We start from the raw sequence: 21,092 nt of genomic DNA on the forward strand, positions 1-21,092 counted from the left end.
CATAGACATGCAGTATTAGACACATTAGTGGCAGAAAAAAACACTGTACACACACAACCCCCTCCTGGTTGAAGAAGGAAGATGAAGATCTGACATGGAGCCATCGATGTCTTGGGGTAGCTGTGATCCTAGATGCTGTGTTCCTAAATCGCTGCTTCCAGGTCATCAGCTGTAATCTGTAGGAGAAACTGGCGGAAAGTGTTCAATTCCCCTGCAGTACTAATTCCCCTGCAGTACTACCGTCGCAGAAATTAAGTGTTACACACATTCCATTGAAAGCAATAAGGCTGTCAGTGTAATGCCTGGGTGAGCCAGGTCCTCCAGGGTGAGAGAAGCTTAGTGTATTCCGTCTCTGAGCCAACTAATTAATGAGGGTCTGGAAAAGAAGACTCCCTTCAGTTTACCCAGATTTTAGGAAGAATAACAGTTTTATGGTTAGTTTTGTTAATCAGACAACAGTGCACATGTATAGTAATTTTATACATTAAAAAACTTTGGACTTATGCTTTAATAATTGAAGGTGGAGCAGTACATGTATTCTTTTAGTTAATAATAATAATTATTATTATTGTTATTTGTATAGCGCCAACAGGTGCAGACCTTCTCCTAGGACTGGATCCAACTTTTCCCAGCACCCAGGGAGGAGTGGCACAGAGCGGCAGTCAGAAAAGGTAGCTGGCAGGCAGATTCCGAGGATAATGGAGCGCTTCACTTAGGGTGGTATTACACAGGCCGATGGGGGCCCGATAATACCTCTAAACGAGCGCTGGGCTCGTTTACTGGGCCTATTACACAGGCCGATAATCATTTAACAAGGGCTACAGGGACATCGTTACCAATGTCCTTGCAGCCTTAGTTTAAACTGCATACATACCTATCCTCTTCCTCTGAGCTTCTCCCAGGGTCCTGCGTGCTCCAGCTTCACAGCGGTTTGTCTCAGCTGATAGGCCACTCAGGCAATCACTGCCGCGGCGGTCCCGGCCTGTGATTGGCCGAGCGGCCTGTCAGCTGAGACAGGCCGCTGTGAAGCCGGTCGGTGCCTGGCAATTATAGGTCAAAACCTATATCAGCGATCAGCTGATGACAACGATCGTTATCTTTATTACACAGAACGATAATCAGCCAGATAGGGCCGATTTGCCCGATTATCGTTCCGTGTAATAGTACCCTAAGTTATTACAGTAAATTTGGTCATCAGTAGTGCAGACTCACGTGGTCCTTTCATTTCTGCAACACTGTAATAAACCAGCACTTGAATAAGACTTAAATGGGCAGTTATATATGAAAAGTTTTAACCACTGTGAGTCTGGATGTTTGGAGACATGTATGCTAAGCATGTATTCTCCCAGCTCTGTCTACCTGACTAATGGTGCGTTTACACAGAAAGATTTATCTGTCAGATCTTTGAAGCCAAAGCCAGGAACAGACTATAAACAGGGAACAGGTCATAAAGGAAAGATTGAGATTTCTCTTCTCTCCAAATCCATTCCTGGCTTTGGCTTCCAAAATCTGTCAGATAAATCTTTCTGTGTAAACGCACCCTAAGACAGACACATAAGTCTATGGGAATATGTCCTGTTACATGTACACTGTGGGAAGGAGCATCATTCAGCCGTGTGCTTTTCCATGCAATTGGTCTGGGTTTGAACCCATTGACCAATACAGATCAAATATTTTGAGACGTCTCTACAACAGGTCAAACGTTTTTGAAAGTGACAGTGCTAGCTTATTGCAGCCATATTTCTCATTTTTAAATCCAAAAGTATAATGTTTATCAAAGTGACTGTTCTGAAAAACCATTATGCCTCGCAGAAGGCAAAAATAGGTAGTGAAACAGGTAATATTCCATGAAAGTTAATAAAACTACAAGAATGCAACATGAGCATTATATAAAACATGTATACAACTTATACAAACTCTAAAGATGCAATTCCTCTGATGTGTAATTCTTATAACATTAGATATATAGCAACACATTTGTAGACAGCCGTAAGCAATATTTGAAAAACAGCATAACATACAAACTGCATATGCTGGCATATAGAATAAGAAAGCATCAGGAAATCTCCACTTATTAAAAAAAATATTTTAGACTCATATATTGCTTATTGCCTCATTTTGTAGATAAAGCACTCCAAATCTCCAGAATATATATAACACTCTGGCTGTTTGTCTCCACCAATAGCAGGGGCTTAGCAGCTTATAGCATTCTGTTCTCTTATTATTGAGCTCCACCTAGTGGTGGCCATGGGCAGAGATACTTTTATCATTCACTACAACTGTGCATGTATGTAGTGAATTTGGAACTCTGTATTATAAATAATAAATGTTATAAGAAGCCGTCAGAGTTTATTATTGAATATTTATTGGCAGGGCTTTCCTGAAATAGTCCAAACAAGAATATACAGCTATAATATAGCATAATACTAGCTCTGACATATGCACCATCATCTGTATTATTCAATCCCTGTAACAATCTGGTTTTCAGACATGCTCTCCAGATACCTATTAATGTTTCATAATTCTCCAGTCCAATCTGGATGTAAATTCTATATGGATCTCTGTCGTTAAGAGATACAAAGAATTTTAACTTGCTCAGTTGAGGTTTCCATATAGTGGAAATTTTACAGAAATATAGAGAAGGCTGATAGAGCACAACATAATAGATTCCTACTTACATCTGGGGGGTATACAAGCAAGCTTGTAAGGGGATAAATATACATTCCACTCCAGGTAAAGACACCGCTTTAACAGAATATTTAGTTACCAAATACATAATTCGGTTAGATTGCTCTCTCATCTGTTAACATACCCTCCCCCCCATAATTTATGATCTTACCGATAGTTCTTTAGCATTCCAGTCTGTTCTTTAGCCACCCATTTTCTTGCTATTTATAGACTATTTAGAGAACTGGTGTTGTCCGTTATTGTTATTGTCCGTTATATGTGTTGTACAGAATATATAATGCATATGTTTTGTACTATCACCTTGTATCTATACAACCACTGTAAGCGGGGTGTAGTTATATTAGAAGGGACTTCTGGAATACAGAATTGCTTGAATTGCCATACCTATATTCTGCCCGTTCAGAGCAGAGAAGAAGGGGCACAGCGCATGCTGCTGAGCGTGTCCGTCCTTTTATTCTACTGATCGGCAGGGGTCTCAGTACCCGCACCTCCACCAATCCAAACTGCTGACATGTCTCTATAACATTTCAGAGGTTTGTTACAATGATAGTTACAAGGGGAGGTTGCAATGTCGCCATGGAGGGACCAGAGTGCCGGGCCACAACCCTGATAGTGGGGACAGAGGGGGCCTAATAAAAAGGATGTTTTGGTGTAGAGAGAGACCAATGGATGGTTCACATAGGGAGTTAAGTTTACCTGTAGGTGGCCTGTGAGTTGTTAAATTGTAAAAGTGTCAGTGAATGAGAAGCCAGAATAGGCTTGTTTAGTGGGATATGAAGCTAGAGCAGTTTGTCTATTGCAGGGAAGGTGATGGTTTGGACATCATAATGAGCTGGACCCATGAGTTGCCCGACACACCTCTCGGATGATCAATGGGTAAGAGCTGTCATTCTGACATTGCTGAGTGAGGCTTGTTGAATTGTAGTGGAAATCAGAAGGTGAGCTGTAAAATCATTGCCATGGTAGTCTAACTATGGAGTGTGAGCAGTTACTGAGGCAGCATGGCTGGGCATACTTATCAGCCTGTATAGGGGTCGGTTCTGAGCAGTCTGCTGGGGTAATTAGAGATAACAGCCCGCTTCATCAGATACATGCCCCCTTCATGCCATAAAGTTTTTTTTATTGTTTTTAGAAGGTGAGCAGAAAAAAAAAAGGAAAAAAAAAAAACCCCAAACCAAAAGTGCCATTGTTCTTAAGGCTGCATTCACACATAAAATTTTCCATGGTCATGGATCTGCAACAATAGACAATTTTAGGAACCATTCAAGTGAATGCAGCCATTCACACGATCCGTGCCATGGCCCCCACAGCAAAAAAAATAGGACACAGGCAGGAGCGCAGAAGACAACTACTCACCTAATCCCCCCATACTGGTGAATATGTGAGTCATGTGTCATCTCTGGGGAGGGGGGGCTGTACTCCATGCCGAGATCCTCCTCCGATCATCACAGCACAGAACGCAGCACTTATCGTGTGAATAAGGCCTAAAGGGTTAAAGGAGAAGTACTTGAACACCATGTCATAAACTTGGACCTCTAGTTATAAACAGCATAGTGTGTAAAGGCAAGGCAGAAAGCGTTTTCCCTTTAAGACAACTTAAACTAAGCCGGACAAAAATATTTCATTTTAAAGACCTTGTCAGGAATTAATAAGTCTATTGAAAGAACTGCATAAGTGCTTGCACTTTGTAGTATATTATGTCTAGCCATTTGATCCCTAAGAGCAGGTACTAGAGCTGAAGACATTTTTTGTTTATACAGAACAGATCAATGGACAAGGAAGGAATACATTATGGATATAGTGTCAGACACAAAACTTATAGGTATAAGTCTGTAGCACACTCAAAGGCTATGTTCACACTGCGTATCAGACCGGCTGTTCCACGACCCCGGGCGGGTCACGGAACGGCCGGTCTGTGCCCGGATCATTGCGGACGGTACTGAAGTACTGTCCGGATGATCCATCCGGCTGCAGAGCTCTGATGCGTGCGCATCAGCGCGCGCCCGCATCAGAGCTTTCCATAGCACACAGTGAAGCAAGCGTCCGGAGCCATTCGCTTCACTGTGTGAACTGACAGGTCTTTCTGCAGCTGGAATTCACTGAATTCCGGCCGCAGAAAACTGACATGTCAGTTTTTTCCGGCGCCGCATGGGATCCTGGCCGGAGCGTATACGGTGTGTGTACGCTCTGGCCGGGATCCCATTGCATATAAGGCTATGTTCAACTCCTCAAAACTACGGCCGTAGTTCTGCAGCGAGAACTACGGCTGTAGTTTTACGTAGTGTGAACATAGCCAAATACTTATACTACTTCAATCTCAGTGTACAGAAGAGTTTACATGTTATCTTCTTCTCTTCATGGATTTTCTACAAAGATGTAATCATTGTAAAAGTAACTTAGTACACATTGGCCAGGGATCATCTCAATAACCAGAACCACTGATGTGTTTAACATCTAGATGACTTCCCAAGTTATCTTTGTAGTACTATGATGGCGCTCTGGTTGCAGGGCACTGTCATTGTACCTGCGCTATCAGCAGCAGGACTGCCAGAAGACCTCAGGCATGCATTAGGCCATGGCTTAATACCTCGCCGGTCCTTCTAACACTGAATATTCCAAATATTATATAAGCAATGAAAAGAATGTGATGTACTCTAGATATAGCACATAATAAATAAATAAAGAATTTACAAAAAAAATTGTTTAGGGCTATAGGCCCTATTCTGCAGGCCAATCTGGAGGAGCAAGCAAGTACTTACCCGTCAGATCAGCTCTTGCTTGCTCCTCTTTCCTGCTTGCTATTACATTAGTAAGCGCCAACAGTGAGCGGGTAAGGGGCTCCTAAAACTGCGAGAGGGGCTCCTCGGACGATATTTAGATCGTCTGGGAGCCCATAGGAGATAGTGGCTAGCAGACCGCCATTATCGTTCAAAAAATTTTGAACATGTTGAAAGACAAGGATCAGCTGACATCGTGCACTTCGGCTGATTATTGCCTTTTAACAGTAGCTATTACATCAAGTGATTAACGGTCGATAAACATCTTAATACGGCAGATAATCACTTGGTGTAATAGGGCCTTATCTCTGCTGATGTCCCCATACACATGGAATGGCAAAACCTTCACAGAGAGGAGGGATAAGCCCCTACCAGATTGCTTTGGTGGCAGCTAAAGGTCGAGTAGCTGAAATTGAACATGCCTCATTCTTCTTTCCACCAAAATCATCACTTCAGGGAGAGTTGGGAGCCTCCTTTATACTTTAGACAGTCAGCAGGCCCCCCCTTAAGCAGTACTACAAATTTAAGTAACTTTTGATACCTCAACAGATATGTCAGAAGTTACTGATCACAGTGTGTCTTAGGAGTTATAAAGCTGGGGGTGTGCATGATGGCAGTGTGCTCCAGACTGGCCGGCAAAGAGATTGGACTCATTCACTCCATAAACATTAATGAAGAAAATGAGTTGACTTTGATTGACAGCTGGGGAATGAAGCATGCCACTGTGCACTCTACCTACTGTGTAACTTAGGGTCACATCAGATCTCTGGAGTGAGGCCCAATGCAATCAGTACATTTTGACATGTCTAAAGACAAAATATCTTTAAATCCTTTTCCTAAAACATTTTTGCCATGGTTTTTCTGTGATCACTTTCCAAAGAGACCAAATAAAACATTTTAGTGAACGAATATTCCCCTCTGACTCTAAAGGGCTTTGTGTTTTTATACAACATTGATAAGATGCAGCCCATAAGGGTTATAAGGGAGAGTGCCGTGATCTGGACTTAGGAAGTCAGCAGTCGGTCAGAGCTGGCTTCCATTAGCTCATTACAGATTCAATTTGATAACAAGAATCAAAGCTTTGCATAGTATGTGATGATTTAAGAGAATAAGGGTCTTAAAATAATTGGATGCTGACATCATAATAGTCAATGATGACTCACGGCAGCAGCCAAAGACATTAATCTAGCATTGTGAGAAAAGTACATGGAGCTGCAATACAGTTAATGGGCGCCTAATTAACAGCCGCGATACAAAAGAGAGTCAGGTTCACATGATGTTCTAGTAATTACATAATGGACACGGCTACCACAGCAGAGGCTTTTTCTACTATTGTACCTGAGCAGGTTATACTATATGGTACAATGCTGTGCAACTCACACCGACTTCCAAAACCATACCTACCTGCACTGCGATATATGGGGAAAAAAAAACGATTTAATTTGTAATGTAGTGCAATGCAAATAGTCCAGCACCTGCAGGATTAGTTGACTGTTAACATCTGGTCTTCTGGGTTGTCAACATGATTAAGGTAAAGGATGAGTATGGGCCCTATTCCACAGGACAATTATCGTTTGAAAAATCGTTAGATCGTTTGCAATTAAACGATAATCTATTTGTGGAATAGCAGACAATGATTAAACAAACTCATTGGTCTCATGATAGAGCTTGGAGCTATTTTTATCTTTCATCGTTGGCAAATCGTTCGTGCATCGTTTGCTGTAATAAGACGTTGTTCAGTCATTCGCAGTAGCGAATATCGTGAAACAGCTGTCTGCTGGAGGTGCATGGCGTCCTCGCCGCCTGCTAATCATGTTTTTAGAAGATCATCAATAAAGACTATTTGCATTTAATGGTGAGTGCCCTTGTATCTTCTTACATGTGTATCGATGAACAAAGTAGCGACCACAGGATGACCGCAAGAATGATCATAAGTAACGATGTAATTGGGTGAATGATTTTAGGTCGTTCGCCATAGAGGTCGTTTGGCACAACCTCTCTGTCTCCCCTCCCCACCCTCATCATCATTAGGAATGCTCCAGGCAGATTGTCTCCTATTCATCAGCTGTGTGAATACTGAACATGGGCTGGATCTTTAAGGCACCTGTGCAATGTTCAGACTGGAGAAAATGTTCCAGTGGCATTCTTATTGATAAGGAGGCTGGGGAGGAGGGACGAAGGGGGGATGCCAGCCTAATGCATAGACATTCTAAGCCCCAGCCATTGGGCACAGGGCTGCAAGTTTAAAAGTTGTTCTTTAGGACAATAACTGCATCACCTGCCGAACGGACCCCAGGACAGATCTTGGATTTTAAAGCAGCTATCCAAAGGTACAAGTGGTTTGGGGGGTCAGATTGTGGGTACAGAGTTACTTTAAGAAAGGCATTATATTCTATATTTTTTTTGTGGCTTAGTCTACATTGGTCAAAAATTGGGTGTCCACTGAGACTCCTTCGGTTAAGGAGTGGAAGAAAGCGGGGAGTCTAATGTTAAGATACAAGGCATACTAGAAATAAAGATAAGAGGAACAGATTAAGGCCATGTTCACATGGCGTAAGAGACCGGCCATTGGTTTTTGAAAAGATGGAAAGTTCTGATGTGGGCGCGCACGGATGTGCCCGCATTAGAACTCTGTGGGCCGAAAGATCATCCGGCTGGAACTGCTGTACTGCTCTCCACTGCATGCTATGAAGCTCGCTCCACAGGGTGCACTGACATGGTTTTCTGCGGCCGCTATTCACTGAATAGCGGCCGCAGAAAACTGACATGTCAGTTGTTTGCGGCGCCGCTAGGGGTCCCGGCCAGAGCGTATACTATGTGTATATGCTCCGGCTGGGATCCCATAGGCACCCGGCCAACATATTTTCTCATATTAACTATGGCTGTTGTTGCCGATAGCGAAAAAAAAATTACAAACATATGAGTATATGAGTTCATATGAGTATATAGGAGTATGTTGGTCTTTGGAAACAATTTTGGAATAAAAGGGATTGTTAATCTAATAGTTTATTGTATAAGAAACTATGTTTTTGCTTTTTGATTTATTTTCTTCTCTCTCTTCCTTATCTCTGGTTCTTCTTTTGCAAGTAATTGCACGGGAGGGGTTCTGGATGGGTGCAGGAAGAGATAGATAAATTACATATATCATAAGATGGTAGTATACTTCCTTTATGGGGTATGCACGGAACAATGCAGGGTGTGCAAGAACATAATAAAGCTGCGTCACCACTCCTGGACCCCCAACTTGCCTCATGCAGCTCCTGGTGATGCAATGTTGCGACCCGGCTCAAGGATGCTCACTTAGCCAGTCAGTAACTGGGGCAGAACTTTGCTGCAGTTACTGACAGGCTGAGCGGGCCATTCCCACTGGGTCATGTGTGTTTTTTGCTTTTGCTTTTCTATTGCTACATTGAGAATTTTCGTCCATTTGATAGACAGATGTATATACAGTATCTATACTTTCTAGAGGGGGCCAATGGGCCTACTGATTATCCTGAGGGTGCCTTGCTGGCCAAACAATCATTAAGCTGGGAAAAGGCTTAATGAATGAGTGCCTGCTAGATTGGTGATTGCATAGGACTGTGGGACCTATTACAAACGGTTATTGGCCGCACTTGGACGATTACTGGCCGATAAGTCACGTTGAAAGGCAATGATCAGGTGACTTGCACAATGTCAGCTGATCATTGTCTTAAAACCTGACCTATCCAAACGACAATGATAGCGATGGTCTGCTGGCTATTGCTCCATGTAATAGGAGTAGCAGCAGCAGACCGCTCATATCCTCTATGGGCCACCCGGAAGATCTAAAGATAGTCTGGGCAGGCCCTCCAGCTCTTCTCCGCTCAATGTCTGTGCGTGTAATAGCAAAGACAGCGAGCGGGGAACAAGCAGCAAGCGAGCGCTGACCTGACATCAGGCCATGTTATATCGGACCTGTGTCTGCCCATCTAAAAGGAACCTTATAAGATTGTCCCACAACCTTTTTCTTTTTAGCCATCAATTCCATAATGAAAAGCGCTTGGCATTATAAAAATATCTCATATCATGCAACAGCCGCAAAGCACAAAGTTTTCCTACTTTACCCACTTTATCAATATTCTAGTTCACATCCACTATTGTCATTCATTTTATATATTTGCTTTTTTTTTTTTTACAGTAAGCAACATTGTAGGGTTGTAATGGAATAACATATTAGGCAAGCTATGTAGAGGCATATAATATAGAGTTTACTCAAGCCCACCTCAAAGATTAGAACTATAATAACCACTAGTGAATTTGCATCTCAGGTACAGATTATCCAGGGCCTTGTATGTAGAGTCATGAATGGTTTACTAAATAAAGCCAAACATTGTGGCAAGCTTCTTATAGCATCCCATTGTCCTTCTCTTTCTACCAGAGCGCTGTGAGTGTCCAATTAACATATAAATATAAATAATTTACATATGAATACATACTATTCTGTACCTATGCATAAAACCTGGCCCGGAGACTGACCCATCAGGTGTTTGATCCTCAGGATCAGAGATGGGTTATAGTTCCTGAAGTGGAAATTGGTGCAGTTGTCTCCATTCAATGCTTAATACATTCAATTCAGTTCTTTGTCACAAGCGCTGATTAAATAAAAAAAAAAAAATGTTGTTCTGTACGTGAACATCTCTGCTGACAGTTCAGGTGTCATCTTGTGCAAGCGTTGTCTTTGTTATATCTACTTATATGTTGAAGAATACAATTTTTATCTTGGATTATTAGGCTTTAAAGATGTAATAATTGACATAATAAACACGCCAGCACTGCCCAACTACTTCCAATCTCCAGTTCTTAATAGGGCTAAGTATACAAGGGGGCATGAAAAGCACCTGAACCAATAAGGCAATACAAATACATACAAAGCAAAATAGAACTCTTCAATGCTTTATTTTTCCATTTTAACTCCTTTACTTCAGCAATACATATATATATATATTGTAAGACAGCAGCTGGGAAGGTATATAATGCTGTATATATTCCAGTTAGGTTCTCTACATACATGTTACCGAGGTATCGGGCCTTGGTAAAGTAAGAACCGATAATTCAGCTGTGTTAGCTGCAGTAAGTGGTTGACACCTTTTTATAGTTAGTATAGCTGTTTGTAGACAGCTGATCCGGGACGGTTCTTACTGGGAGTGGTCAGTGTTGGGTGGGTGACTACTCCCCATGTTTGTGCAGCCTATATAGAGCCCGCTAGTCAGCTGGATGGGGGGGGGGGGGCTGCTACACAAGGAAAAGTGTTTGTCTGCTGAGCTGCACACAGAAGGTACCTATGTCTCCTGCAACGTTTTGTGTTTGTTTGCTATAGTGCTAGTGAGGGAACTAACACTGTTTAGGTAGTGCTCAGACAAGCAGGTTTTTATTTTACTGTTTATGTTATTTTGTACCTGTTTTCATTGCACCTCCACTGCTGCCAATAAAACTACGGAGGTTACCGCATTTAGACTGCAACCTTGTCTGTGTCTCTTCATGAACGGACTTTGCCCCAGATCCCAGGGCTGAAAACCTTACATATGGTGGAGGATGCGGGCATGCTGGAGGCTGATATTGGCTTGCAAAGCTGCTTTATTAGTTCCTCCATAGTTGCAACTTCTCTTTGTCTGTTTTAGGTACTGTCTCTTTAAGAGTACTGCCTCTTTAAGAAGTGCCCTGCATCCTCCACCATATGTAAGGTTTACAGCCCTGGGATCTGGGGCAAAGTCCGTTCATGAAGAGACACAGACAAGGTTGCAGTCTAAATGCGGTAACCTCCCTAGTTTTATTGGCAGCAGTGGAGGTGCAATGAAAACAGGTACAAAATAACATAAACAGTAAAATAAAAACCTGCTTGTCTGAGCACTACCTACACAGTGTTAGTTCCCTCACTAGCACTATAGCAAACAAACACAAAACTTTGCAGGAGACACAGGTACCTTCTGTGTGCAGCTCAGCAGACAAACACTTTTCCTTGTGTAGCAACCACACCCCTCATCCAGCTGACTAGCGGGCTCTATATAGGCTGCACAAACATGGGGAGTAGTCACCCACCCAACACTGACCACTCCCAGTAAGAACCGTCCCGGATCAGCTGTCTACAAACAGCTATATTAACTATAAAAAGGTGTCAACCACTTACTGCAGCTAACACAGCTGAATTATCGTTCTTACTTTACCAAGGCCCAATACCTCGGTAACATGTATGTAGAGAACCTAGCTGGAATATATACCCCATTATATACCTTCCCAGCTGTTGTCTTACAATATATATATATATATATATATATATATATATATATATATATATATGTTCCTGCTGCAAATGACCCATATATAAACATTCCTGACTGTGAGGGGTTTAGATGTGTGCAGGACCACTGCAATGTGAGCGGCCCGCACACAACAGTGTCACCAGAGCTGAGGATAATGACAGGCAGCTGTGATCCCGCAGCTGCCTGTCATTACCCCTTAAACGTCACCATCTATAGCGATCGTGTCTTTTAAGAAAGTCAGTGGCAGGTTAAGCACCTGTCACTGACTGATTAGGACCCCCTCAGCATGGTCGATCACTTGTACACGTCACTTGATCACATGGCTGATGACTTGTACCAACGGGTGGGGGTTAGCCACTTACCTCTGTCCTGTCGAATTGGAGTTCTGTAAATAGAGTCTGCTCTCAGGCAGACTCTATGTATATATCGCCAATAGTACTTATCTATGCTATGCAATATGTAAAATAAAAGTGTAAAACATATTATATATCATAGCGTGCCATATTGTCCGATCTATTAAATTTAACATTATTGTTCCTGTAAGGTGAATGGTGTAAACGAGAAAAAAAACAAAAACAAAAAAATACCTGGATTGCTGATATGGGAAATATCTCTTTTTATTTGTCTAAAACAGAACAATTATAGCATGTAGATATTATACACGCGGACCGTAAGCATAGTCTATCACAGTACAATGGAAATGAATGAGAATTGTGCACAGTTCAGTAGAGTGCTATGCACACAGAAAGGGCGGAGGGGTTAAAAGCAAATATTATAATTCTGCTAAGAGGAAATGATTTGAGGTACAGGTAAGGTTGAGGTGCAGAGTGCTGACATTCAGAAATGCTGAGTTGCGAGGTATAAACAAGGCTCCTCCGGGGATGATTGAGTATTGCTTTGTTTATGTAGCCTCAAACTTCTCAAATCTGCTGCTGGCATTTACTAATGATTGGTCTGATCCACCCTGATCTCTCCTGGGGACGTAGACATGGAGTTTTAATACAAACACAGTACTGGAATACAACCCAGCCTGGAAAACAGTGCAGAAGAGGTTGTTGTGATTGTCACACACAAAAGCCACCTCTCTGGATTATCACAGCTGCTGCCGTCATAAAATCCACTTCCGAGACAAGTTGCTGCTTTCTCTATTAATGAGGGGTATGGAGTGCTTTACCAAAGGCTTTGTACACACCATATTTCCATCATGTGTCATAGGTAAACTTTGTGGGTAGTCCCAAATATATAGCTAAAACATATGCCTTTGTATAGCCATACAGAAACATATGTCAGTCATTAATCCCAATGCAAAAAGTATACTGTGCAGTATATGCTGACGGTAAAGGTATGTCCTGTGCCCCATAGTATAGGCTCCTTTTGCAGCATCCCAATAAAGCAACCCCCCCGATGTTTAGCATCCCCATATAGTAAAGCCCCCCATGTGCAGCATCCCCATATAGAATAACACAGCACAGTGCAACATCCCCATTTAGTAAATAAAACATCCCATGTGCAGCATTTCCATATAGTAAAGCACCCCAAAGTGCAGCACCCCCCATGCAGTAATCTCATATGGAGTGTATGAAATAAATAATAGGGGGCGCACTCACCCATTTAAATCTCCTCTTTATTTCTTCAAAAACATAAAAGCCATCAGTTCGGCTTGCGGATGGTGGGAACGCCAAACACCTAGAAGGGACGGACGTTTGTGACTTCTAGGTGTTTGGCGTTCCCACCATTCGCAAGCCGAGCTGATGGCTTTTATGTTTTTGAAGAAATAAAGAGATGATTGTAATGGGTGAGTGCGCCCCCTATTATTTCTTTCATGTATTTCTATAAGATGCTTGGACTTTATTTATACACCTGTAACCTCACATTGTTCCACCTGTGGTATACTCCCATAGTGCCGGTACTGTGGCTTTAAGTGACTCATATGGAGTGTGCAGCATTATCATATAGTATAGTCATGTGCAGCATCCCCATATAGTAAAATCCCCCCATGGCATGTACCCCAGTTGCCCCCTTCCTTGCTATGCCTCTGTCAGTGTGCACAATGGAGTGTGCAGCTTTGGCCGCACGCTTCATTGTTTGCAGCGGGGAATTCGGATGCCGTTGCGCACGGATTCGTCCGCATCCGAATTCAGTGGCACTAAAGATCATCCGGCTGGGATGATCTTTTCTGACGACGGCCGGTGTCTTACTAAGTGGGAACATGGCTTATATCTGCAAAAAGTGCTGTCTCTTTCTCTATGGATTAACCCCTGATGAGACATTGCCAGGAAGGTGAATCTAGATGTAGTAGATTAGAAACAATTAAATACCACTCATTGACCATTTTGCCATGTGAACCGTAAAATATTTTTGAATTATCGGTATTAAACCAGTAATATAGAAAAAATGTTCTCCTTTCCCTTACCAATGAATATGGCAATCAGCATGATTCTAAGGCTTCTTTTATAGCAAGGAGTTCACTATGTTCTTCCATTTTCAGTCTTGACAAAGGTCGCCCACTTGACACACTTTCAATTAATTTGTGTGCTATTGGCTCTCGCCAACGGGTCACAGAAATCTTTGTAAGGTTCCAAAATTCATTTTAAATTTATCCCGTATTTCATATGGGAAATCTGTACTTTAACAACTGTTCCAGGTTAAACTTATAAAGTGAACTATAAATTAAAGATATACTTAAAAGATAGTTGTGACATGGGTATTAATATGTATTATTGTGAACTATGAGAGAAACCCTTTCAAAACTCCAGGCAGATTTGTAAATTTTTAATGTACAAACTGTAAGATTCTGTTGCTGAATCTCACAATAAATAAATAAATAAATAAAAAAAAAAAAAAAAAAAAAAATATATATATATATATATATATATATATATATATATATATATATATATATATGTAGTGGTACCTTGGTTTAAGAGTAACTTGGTTTAAGAGTGTTTTGGTTTAAGAGCTCACTGTTTTCCAAAATTGTGACTTGGTTTAAGAGCATTGTTTTGGTTTAAGAGCTCCCTGTACTGGGTGGGAGAGCGAGTGGGGGAGGGGCATGGTCTGCATAGCGGGGTCTACAACCCTGTAATCTGAACCAGGAAGTCTCCCTCACCTTCCAAATCATAGCAGATCCACTTCAGGCTGGGGCTTGCATCAGGGGACAGGACTGTGGAGGTAATCTCTTCATAGCTGTAACCCCTCTCTCCCCAGACAGAAAGTTCTTGCGTGTATGTGCCCACATATGTCCTGCTCATTCCTTCATACTCCCTGCAGTCTCTGTCAGTTCTGATTGGTCCATGCTGAACACCCCCCCTTTCCCATAGCTGTCATGTGACCACACAGACCTCTGACAGCAGCCCTGCTTCTCTATTTGAGCCTGTTGTACTACGCTAATGCATTATGGGGATCTGCAGTTCCATCCTGTATCTACAAACTGCTGCTGTTTTTCAGGTTTATGCACTTACTATACATTATACTCCACATGCTGATTGTTATACTGTACAGTAACTTATAATATGACATATCCAGCTGTTTATAAATGTTTGTTTCATCTGTTTTACATGTTATTCAGAATATAAAGTCATTATTTTTGGGGTGGGGAACCAATTGTCTGCATTTCAGTGATTTCTTATGGGAAAATTTGCTTTGGTTTAAGAGTGGATTTGGATTACAAGCGCGGTCCCAGAACGAATTATGCTCGTAATCCAAGGCACCACTGTATATCTATCTATCTATCTATCTATCTATCTATCTATCTATCTATCTATCTATCTGTGCCCTGGTGCCAGAATAAAGATGGACAGACACATATACACAACACATACAGATGAGAGATATCCATACTTTCAGCATTATCTTTAGAAATACTTTGCCATATCATATAGTCTCTTAGCATTACAGCAAGCATATGCCTAGGCATATAACATTTTTATCAAAGCATTGCATTTTTGCTAACTGGATTGTCGATGCAAAAACCATTGATAAAAATGGATTTTCTAAGCTTTAATGTAAAGATTATACATGGGTTCACCACCTAATGATTATCAATTGTATGTGTCATATTATAGGATTATGTTCCACAACCTACATGACTTATAAAAATAGAGAATATATTATTATGACATACCTCTAACATACTAAGCCTTTACGTCACTGATCTCAAAGTACTAGTTCCAATTAAAGCGTACCTGTCATTATAAAAAAAAAAAAAAAAAAAAAAAAATTCTAATGACAGAGACACATCATGAAAGGTATTTTGAGTCATCTTGGATTTGCAGGAACAGATATTCACCTCTTTTAAGTTTTGAAGCAGTGGGAGAGCCACAGAGAGAACCATGGGCGGGCCGGCCCTGAAGCTTCTAATGACTTCAATGGGAACTCTGATGATGAACTGTGCGAAAAAGAAGTGATGGTTCTTTTCAGGGCTCTTCTCCTGCTCCCATTGACGTCAACAGCATGTACATCAGCACTGAAAAAAAAAGAAAAAAAGAGGGATCCATATATATATGTACATGTCAGGGTGATGATAATGTAGGCCGCGGGGGCTAGGCAGAGGTGAGTCATTCCAGTGGTGGGTCTGAAGCTCAATGACAAGCCCCAGACAAGCCTCCTGAGACAGCGGTGGGTGATGTGTTGTCTTAAAATGGAGGAAGGAGCCAGGGAGCTGGAGACAATACCATACTGTGTACTTCTTTCCTTTTTTAATTTTCTGTTGGGATAAATTATGTAAACATAAAGTGAAGCCAGTACAATTAGTGACAACACTACAGTGTATTAGAAAGTTAATGGTTTTGAGGCAAAAAAAATTACTTGAAGGGGTTGGTCACTTTATATTAAAATTGCTCAGTGTACAGTATAAGTAAGTGTACTAACTGTATATACTGACAGCAGCTCCCTGTGTACCTCATAGAGCTAATATCAGACTCCCCTCCCCCAGGCTGTTCTGTCCTGCTCTGTGCTGATCCTGTCCATAAGATGGCTGACATGGAGGAGCATGTGACCATGGCCAGTCCTCAGTATCCACCACTGAGCCTGTTTATGCCTATAGAGGACACAGAGAGGGGCATGGTCACATCTTATGGTCAGAATCACCACAGAGCAGCATATCGCAGCCTTGAGGAAGAGTGTATGATATTAGCTCTATGAGTTACACAGGGAGCTGCTGTCAGTAAGTGCAGTGAGTACAGTTACTAATACTGTACACTGAACTATTTTACTTTAAGTATTACTACTGGCCAGCCATTTCAAATCAATTTTTGGATACCAGAATACCCCTTTAAATTTTTTTGTTTACATTTCAGTTCTGCTTTACTTTCAGTAAATAGAAGCTTTCTCGTTTATATACAAGTGCTAAAACTTCATATGCTCCTACTGTTGAGTTCATACACACCTTGTAATGCTGCATGGCCAAATAATGCATGACAAAGCCGCATATGTTTTAGCTCATTTTGCTGTATGGTTTATGGCAGCAAAGTTTTAAATATATTTCACCTGTAAAAATGCACAGCCAATGAAAGCATCACAAAACCAGAGACATTTTTTCTAAAACCTGTACATTTTTGATGCAGAGTTTACTACGACTGTGACCCGTCTAGACAATCCTCCATAAGCTAAACAGCCTGGGGTCAAAAACTTTGAGCAAGCCTCAGGTTCTCAATATATTAACAAGCTAACGGATGTTTATTTATTTTTTTCTTTTACCTCTGCATTGTAGCAAAACGCTTCCCATTTGTCCTCATGACCATTGTAACATCTGCAGGCCCTCTTATGCCATAGACTTTCTACCTATTGATCTATGGATTGAAATCAATACTGATATTTTGTTTCCATCAAGCTCTTAAAGTGTCACTGCCTTATTTATTTATTTATTTTTCTCAGAAATCAAGAGCACAGGCGATTTTAAGAAACTTTGTTTATTAGGCAAATATGCCATCTGCATTCAAAAAGACTTTCCCAAAACAGTCCCCCCCCCGCCCCCCTCTCTCCTTCACTGCTCGTTATCAGGTAATCTCAACTTCAGTTGAGCCCTGTCTACTCTATGGAGGGGGTAGGAGGAAGGAGGGAGATTAGTCACCAGCTGAGAGCAGAGAACAAAGGATTACACAGCGGGACCTGTGTGAAAGCCGGTATTCAGAGATCAGAGGGGTAAGTGCTGACTTCAGAAGAGATAGCCCAGTGATGTAGCTGTAAAATAACTCTTTGTTGTCCTGCTTTGGTGCCTCATCTCCCCTCCCCTCTCCATAAAAGAACCATGAAAACGGGGGGGAGCTTCAAACTGCTTTTTCATGATAAAAATGCATTTTTCAGCTAATAAACCCAATTACAAAGTTTCTTAAGGGTACAAACTCACTCACCGTATATATGCAGCGTATTTTCTGCTGCGACACGCAGCAGATACGCAGCCGATACACAGCAGATTAGATCTAAATAACTGAACACAGCATCAAATTTGCACCATCAAATCTGCTGCTGATCTGCTGCGTATACGGTGTGTGTGTGTTTGTACCCTAAAATCACATGTACTATTGATTTCTGCAAAACAAATAAAATTAAACTACAGTTACACTTTAAAGAGTGATATATATATTTAGCGTTACTTCTTGAAAATAAGTATAAAAGAAGGGCTCAATGACTATACCTTGTAGACAGGCCGCTCTTGTGTTAATGGCAACACCTCGTGCTCAGACAACAGATGCAAGCATTGATTTTAGTTACCCGCAGCAGACCTACAGCCGGTAATCCATCCAGGCATTCTTTAATGCATCTTTAATATTAACCTGATAAATAGTCCACACGAAAGCCGCTCTTATGCCTAGCCACTAGAGATGGGGATATCAGTACAGAGCAACCTATTATGGAAATAAGATATCATACAGCATAGCCTTCTCCTTGGACACTTAGTCTAAGATGTCTCTCGGGACAGAACGTTGGTCATATCACACTAATTCCTAATGACATAGCCTTAATATGTTAGGACATGCAGAGAATGGTTTTCAGATCAGCTCTCTGAAGCTTCCTCCATCTCAATGACTGCCCTTCGTATTTCATTTAGCTTGTTATGTTGCAGTGTATGGACGACTTGTTATGAAGAGCAGACTAAGGGGAGGGCTGAAATGTGGAATTAATCAGCGATCACTAAATATCTGTCACCCGCAGGGATTAGATTAAGAGCACAAATTAACACTTTACTTCTCTAGCCACAATCCGAATTCTACAGCTTCAGAGGAAGAAATATTGCACCGTGATCCAATAGAGGAAATTCACACAACTTATCTGGGCTTCCATCTCATTCAGTCATTGGAGAACAGGTATTGGTTTTGTTTTTTGCCATCTTGTTTGATGTGACACCCAAGTAAATTTCTACAAGTGACAGGATTCGTTGATTTTTTTTCCCTGAAGGAATATTTCATTGTAGGGATGGGTGGGGGACCTGTTTCAACAGGTTACAGGTAGCCGTTATGCAGTTAAAGGGATTATTCAGTAAAAATCTTTTTCTTTCAAATCAACGTTTTTCAGAAAGTTAAATAGATTTATAATTTACTTACTTCCCATATGTATCAGCTGCTGTATGTCCTGCAGGATAATTTTTTTTTTTTTTTCAATCTGACACTGTGCTCTCTGCTGCCACCTCTTTCCCAGACAGGAACTGTCCACTGCAGAAGGGGTTTTCTATGGGAATTTGCTACTGCTCTGAAAAGTTCCTGTATTGGACAGAGGTGTCAGCAGAAAGCACAATCCCTGACAAAGTTTTAGTAGGGAACGTAAGACGTAGAGTGCAAGGACTCCAATCTTCTTGTTCCAGTTGTTTACTATTGGGCATGGTGATGTTCCTGTTACTTCATTTCGGGTATTTTGTGTTATAGGTGGCCATCACTTTTGCTGGCACTTTAATTGATACATTTTCATTGCTATTACAGCACTATAGCACTTTAATACATTAGGTTACAACATGTGGGTATGCACATTTATTCATATATATTTTTCATTCTTTCTATACATTTATAGTTTTTTTTTCTGAAGTGAGCTTACATAGATGTGTTGGGTCACAGCTTTTGGCTTTTTAATTGTTTTTAATTGGATCGGGGGCTTACCATATATTTTCTGTGTATGTTTTTGTGTTATTATGAATTGTATTAATAAAGATTTGTGTATATTTTTTTCCCATATATTTATTTTTGTGGTGTGCTTTATGTTTTCATGTTTTCATACCCCTTTCATGTTGGTTTAGTGTTGAGTCATTTAGGCATGTTGTAGAGCACCCCTTTATCTAGGCTGTGCAGAACTTACTTTTCTTGTTGTTAGCAGAGAGCACTGTGTCAGACTGAAAAGAAAACAACATTTCCTGCACAACATACAGCAGATAACACCTGTCATTTTCCAAAGAATCTGTGAGAAAAGGAAGTGGAATCTGGTTGCTAGGGGCAACTGAGCTAGTTCTGATAAATCTCCCCCTAAATGCACCTTCAATAACTGTCATTTAAATAGTCATTTGTCTGACAGTTATCTCTTCTACTCTCCGCATGGATATAAACAGAGGCCATAGTTAAACATCCATGGGTTTTTATGGCACCAGCTTATCCATCTAAGAACAAAAGGATCAGGTAGTAAAAATCCATTCTCTAGGTCTGACCCTTTTCTCCTCAGAGGTCATCTATCGGTGTAGAGTCAGGAGGCCCCCATACACCTCATACTGTTGCCAACTAGAACTAGAGCTTATTATGATAAAGCAAGGTAGTAAATGTTATCTATATCCATGGGGATACGCTTCATAGGTTTGGTGCGTAACTGGATTGGCAAATCTTGGAATTGGTGCTTTATCTTGAGAAAAGTAAACGTTCACAGTTGAAGAATGGCGACACATTAACCCTCTGAGCCACAGCTTTTCTGCTGCCGTAACTGCAGTCTTAAGGTTTTGCTTGACTAGACTGAATTATAAATAGCAATTCAAGAAAAAGGTCACAGCGAAAATGCCAAATTAAATAGTCATTCACAAATTAGAGTCCTAAGGATACTTAGAAAATTTAAGTAGCTTCTAATCTTCTTGTTGACTTGTGCTTCCTGCTATGAACATCATGTACAAATAGGTAGAGACCTGTTTTTTTTTATTAACCTATTTCCTAATTCCCGGTGTGGCTTACCACATGGTGGAAAATGTCATTACGTGGGGATATATAGGTAACACTATAACAGAACAGTGTATAGTATAGTATCCACTACTTACTGAAACCTCAATTTACCTGCAGTACATTTGGTCACTGAAGAACAGACCTTTGTCATATCGGGGTCATGAAATTTTTCACAAAATAGCCTACATCAGCTTATTCTCCAGCACACGTGACTCTCCTGAGGTGGC

The sequence above is a fragment of the Dendropsophus ebraccatus genome, chromosome 12 (assembly GCF_027789765.1).
Source record: "Dendropsophus ebraccatus isolate aDenEbr1 chromosome 12, aDenEbr1.pat, whole genome shotgun sequence".
NCBI classification, from domain to species: domain Eukaryota; kingdom Metazoa; phylum Chordata; class Amphibia; order Anura; family Hylidae; genus Dendropsophus; species Dendropsophus ebraccatus.